The sequence below is a fragment of the Notamacropus eugenii genome, chromosome 4, assembly GCF_028372415.1.
Source record: "Notamacropus eugenii isolate mMacEug1 chromosome 4, mMacEug1.pri_v2, whole genome shotgun sequence".
Taxonomy (NCBI): domain Eukaryota; kingdom Metazoa; phylum Chordata; class Mammalia; order Diprotodontia; family Macropodidae; genus Notamacropus; species Notamacropus eugenii.
This window is the reverse complement of record NC_092875.1, coordinates 430,416,145-430,422,144: the sequence shown is the minus strand read 5'-3', so window position 1 is coordinate 430,422,144 and position 6,000 is coordinate 430,416,145.

Below are 6,000 nucleotides of genomic sequence, written 5' to 3'. Positions count from 1 at the left end.
TCTTTCCATGTAGGAATATAAACAGTTCAACTTTAGTAAGTCCCTTATGACTTCTCTTTGCTGTTTACCTTTTCATGCTTCTCTTCATTCTTGTGTTTGAAAGTCAAATTTTCTTTTCAGCTCTGGTCTTTTCATCAAGAATGCTTGAAAGTCCTCTATTTCGTTGAAAGATCATTTTTTCCCCTGAAGTATTATACGCAGGGTAGGTGATTCTTGGTTTTAGTCTTAGTTTCTTTGACTTCTGGAACATCATATTCCACACCCTTTGATCCCTTAATGTAGAAGCTGCTAGATCTTGTGTTATCCTGATTGTATTTCCACAATACTTGAATTGTTTCTTTCTAGCTGCTTGCAATATTTTCTCCTTGATCAGGGAACTCTGGAATTTGGCCACAATGTTCCTAGGAGTTTCTCTTTTTGGATCTCTTTCAGGTAGTGATCAGTGGATTCCTTGAATACTTATTTTGCCCTCTGGTTCTAGAATCTCAGGACAGTTTTCCTTGATAATTTCATGAAAGATGATGTCTAGGCTCTTTTTTTGATCATGGCTTTCAGGTAGTCCCATAATTTTTAAATTGTCTCTCCTGGATCTATTTTCCAGGTCAGTTGTTTTTCCAATGAGATATTTCACATTATCTTCCATTTTTTCATTCTTTTGGTTTTGTTTTGTGATTTCTTGGTTTCTTATAAAGTCATTAGCCTAATTTTGAAAGAACCATTTTCTTCAGTGAGCTTTTGAACCTCCTTTTCCATTTGGCTAATTCTGCTTTTGAAAGCATTCTTCTCCTCATTGGCTTTTTGAACCTCTTTTGCCAATTGAGTTAGCCTATTTTTCAAGGTATTATTTTCTTCAGCATTTTTTTGGGTCTCCTTTAGCAAGGTGTTGACCTGCTTTTTGTGCTTTTCTTGCTTTTTTTGTATCTCTGTCATTTCTCTTCCCAGTTTTTCCTCCACCTCTCTAACTTGATTTTCAAAATCCTTTTGGAGCTCTTCCATGGCCTGAGCCCATGGAATATTTATTTTGGATGTTTGGGATACAGAAGCCTTGATTTTTGTGCCTTTCTCTGATGGTAAGCATTGTTCTTCCTCACCCAAAAGGATGGGAGGAGATATCTGTTCACCAAGAAAGTAGCCTTCTATGGTCTTATTTTTTTTTCCCTTTTCTGGGCATTTTCCCAGCCAGGGACTTGACTTCTGAGTGTCCTCTCCACATCCACCATGCCTCCAGATCTGCCCAGCCAGTGCTTGGGGTCTGAGATTCAAATGCTGCTTCCCAGCCTCAGGGCTTTGGGGGGGGCGGGGCTGCTATTCAGTGTGAGATTAAGTTCAGGTGGTCAGGTCGGGGCAGGGCTGCCCCAAGGGGCTCAGTTCCCTCAGGGGGTTTATGCAGAGACCTTCAACAATGGATCTGAGGTCCTGCCTGCTTTGGGAGCCCCTGTCTGCTGCTGCCCCCATTGCTGCCTCCCAAGGGGGCCTGAGTTATGGAGACACCCCGCTCCCCTCTCGGTGAGCTGAAAAGACCCTCTCACTGACCTTTGGTGCCTGTGGGTGGAGGGACCTGCTGGGCCGCTGGAGATTCTGTCCCTGAAGCCTGCTTAGATCTGCTCCTCTCGGTGCCTTGCGGCCAAGGCAGGGCTGGGCTCTGCTCCAGGTCTGGTTCATGATGGACCTTTCGGGTCAGTTTTTCAGGTCTCTCTGGAACAGAAATCTTCTTCATTCCATTGTTCTGTGGCTTCTGCTGCTCCAGAATTTGTTGGGAGTTCTTCTTTACAGGAATTTTACGGGCTGTGGGTTAGGAGCTAGAATATGTGTATCTTTCTACTCCGCCATCTTGGCTCCTCCCCTACTAAAGCAAATTTAGTGCCACTGTGAAAATGAAAAGATTTATAGATAAATATTTTAGGCCTCAGCCAGATTCAAAGGGTTTCAAATTTGTATTTTAAAAAATATTAATTATAAAAATATGATTCATTGTCTTTATCTTTCACTGTGGAATACAAGGACTTTTTTTTCCCCTAATTGCCACATAGGTCAGACTATATGTCCTGTCTCAAGATGCATTTCTGAAAATAGGAAGTGATTATTATAAAGAAAAAAGTTCAGGAATGATCAATGGAGAAACATTTTTTTTTGTCAACACCTACTAGTTGCATACTTGTGATTTGAGATAGAAGTGATTGTCTATACCATGTTATCTAATGGTCTATTGAGAAAAAAATGATAAAAAATGCTCATTTGTAAACTTTCCTGTTTCAAAGAAAGGGATGATCTTTCATATGTGTAAATTACGTGAATAATCAAGTAATTTTATACCAAAAAAACCCCAAATGATTAGGCATCCCCATCCAGGGAATGTCCAAGAAAAGACAAATAAGATATAGACTTTGTCCTCTAGGAGCTTATTATACGTTGTCTGATAACTAGGAAGGGTGTGGTAGAAGACAAGCAGCAGTAATCAAGAAGTGTAGAGGAGCAGAAGTGAAGCTATTACTCCAAGCAAATGACCACTCACATATCCTTTTTGCCCTCTTTTGTTACTGATTAGGGAGGGATATTCATCTTGAAAGTCCTACCAGCATCAGAAGGATGTTGCTTCGATGTAGATAACCATAGTGAGTCTCCCAGAACACAACAGGTATAGTCTTTCTTTAAAGCAACCTAGAATTTACAGTTCATTCCAATGAGAAGTGAAGTTATGTGGAATAATGAAGCAAAATATTGGATTTGGAATCAGAAAATTTAGGTTCTTATCCTGGATCTACTGCTTACAACTTGTGTTACTTTGGGCAAATCACTTGATGTCTCTGGGATTCACTTTATACCATGAGTAGACTGGACTAAATCATTCCTAAGATTCCTTTCAGCTCAAAGTCTATGATCTCATGACTTCATTAAGTTTCAGTTTTTTCATCTGTACATTTAGGGGTTTGGATTAGATTGTCTTAAAGGTCCTTTATAGCTCTAAATTCTAGGATTACTTGAGGGTATAGTCAGAAATTCATTTTCTTTCCCAGTTATCTTCATTTTGAAAAGGCCCTTTGGTTCTATTTCCTATTGTGATCTCAGGAGCTTTATCCTCCTGGTGTATCCCACAATTCCTTTTTGCCTAAGGCCAAAGGGCTGCTTGGGAGACGGTGGTAATGGGTTCACCATAAATAGTTGCTGCACTCAAAGGAGACATCTAAAGAAATGATCTAGCTCAGTTTTAGTCACTGCTTTTGACTTCATTCAACTATGATTAAGGCTCTGGGGCTGCCAAACCAGCTCCTTCTCCAAATTCTAAGTCCATTATATAAAGAAATTAAAAGGAAGCAATAAAAAAAGAGATAGGTTTTCAGTGTGTTCATGTCATCCAGAGGACTTGACTGATTTTCTTAGGGAGATAGAAGACTGTGCAGTATGGACTGCCTCCAATTGCTCAGGGATCCCTCTTACTGGGACAACTTTCTGCAGTCCAAATGGACACTGGAGACTGTCTTCTACATGAAGATTCTCTTAATATCTTCAGCCATTATTTAGAAATAAAATATCCTTATCATTCTTTGTTCACCCTTCCAAAGATATGAACATAAAAAGTTCAATCAGAGCAAAACATTTGTTTCTTTCTCCTCTCCCAGTCCTCAGCCCCAAAACAGAGATGTGTCAGTCACCTCGAGTGGTTTTTTAAAAAAAATCCATGTTTATTTAGTATAATCTTGATTATGTTTAGCTTTCCTATTTTAAAAATTGTGTTTCTGTACAAAACCGCAAATATATTGTGGTTGTGGGTTGTTTTTCCACTTCAACCTTCCATTTTGAATCCAAAAAAACACCACACTTGGTTTGTCACATGTGTATTTGGTTTCCGTATTTTCCCCAACATTGAAAAGAAGTCTTTGGCCAGGTCTCTGTCTGAGTCTAGATTTTCCACATGTGCTCCTTGAGGTAACTTTAGTTGTGAAATACAAGATTGGACCCAGCAAAGCTTCTTCTCTTTCTCTGGAAATGTGGTGTGGAGTTCTGATGAGTGGTATAATGTTAAAGACAGCAGGGTCTTATTGCATATCCATAGCACATGGGTAAGTCACGTAAGCTCTCAGTGCCCCTTATCTCACCCCCAGCAACTCTTTACAATCACAAGTTACGCTGCAGTTGGTTGTCTGCATTGCCAAAGGGAATTTCTTGACTAGAGTTCTCTACTCCATTGAAGTCACATGCATGGACAAAACAAATCTGTGGACATAACATGTCTAGTCAAGAACAGCATGTTAATTAGTCATTCTCACCTCTCTCTAATCCAGGTTGATGTGTGGGCTTGAATTAACATTCGTAGATTCAGATCCACAGCTGAACTAACACATATAGTAACTGACAGTTCTAACCTCCAAGTACAAACTTGAAAAAAATTGGTTTGTGGAACAATAGAAATAAAGGCCACTAAAGTTACCTCAACCAGTATTCAAAACCTTACACAATCTAGCTCCAACCGAGCTTTTCAGTCTTATTTTGTATTATGTCCCCTTCATGCATTATTTCTGCCATATGGGACTACTCTATGGTTCCCTAGATTTACGTGTTATTTCTTGCCTCTCACTCTTCACATAGGCCTAGTTTCCCAACTTGGAATGAATTCCCTCCTTATCTATGACTTTCAGTCTCAGCTTGGGTGAGAGGGCACACCTCCTGTGCTTTCTCTCTTTAAATCACCTAAATTCACTTAGATAGGTAAATGTGGCATCATTCTTCCCTCCCAGCCAGCCTAGCATGTCACAAACTCCTTGAGAGCAGATATTTTTTCAATTTTTTGGTCTTTACACCGCTATCACCTGGCACAGTGCTTTGCACAGAGTAGGTATTTAATAAATTTTTGTTGAATTGGACTGAAATTTAATTAGAGCTTAAGAACTGACAACTCAACTGAATTGCTAATTATCTATTTTCTGAATGTGTTTATTAAAATGAAAATCATTTTTATTATGGAGAAAGAAGAAAGAAGTAGGACTGTGGAAGTAAACAGAGACTTTTGAAACATGTCTTGAGAGATAATGTGAAATTTAAGTCCCTATTTCCCAAAGTAATGCAAACTGCAATGCATAGCATCACCTAAGATAAATAATTTAGTTTTAAATTACAAATATGAAAACCCTCAGAGATAATTTCTTCAAAAAAAGAGGGAAGTTCCAAGATTTATTGATGAAGACTTGGATTTCACAAGGCATTATCCTAGTAGCCTGGACCCTCTTATTTCCTAGGTTATTTGGGATTAACTCACAGGATCTCGGAGATCATGGGATCATAGATTTAGCTCTGAAAGAGATCTTAGAAAACCATCTATCCCAACCAATTAACTTTATAGATTAGGAAACTAGGCTCAGAGAGGTTGGGGGGAATGTGCCAAGGATCACACAGGAAGCTGCATTTGGGCCAACGTTCTCTGATCGCAAATCCAGGGCTATTTCCACTGCATGGACTCCCTGCTGGAGGGGTGTGAGTGGTTCTGTTTGCAAAGTGGAAAAAGAAGCATGTTTATTCTTCGAACTTCTCCAGATGCTCAGAGACTTTTTGAGTGGAAAACTATAAGCCTTTGTACAGAGTCTGGGTCCTCAAGGTTCACTTTGTCCATCATGGCAGCTAGGAGAATTTGCCTATATAATTAACCTCATTTTTTCCCTCTCAGTGCTAAAACATTTGCTAAAAATGAAAGGGTTAAGAAAGTACTACAGATTCATTAATTCACTCAATAATCATTTATTGAGTTATTGCTATATGCTATAACACCATTCTGGTTGCTAAGGAGCTAAAACAATAAGTAAGACATAGTGTCTGCCTTCCTGGAGATTGAATTCTTATAGGAGAGATGAGATATGTACCCAAATAATATAGAGGACAATGTGGAAGATACATTAGAGAAGTACCAAGTTCCCTGTAAGTTCAGAAGAAGAAGAGTACAGTTAGGCGAGATAAGGGAGACAAATCATATACACAGAAACTGCTGGGTAAAAGTTAAAAGTCATTTAATAT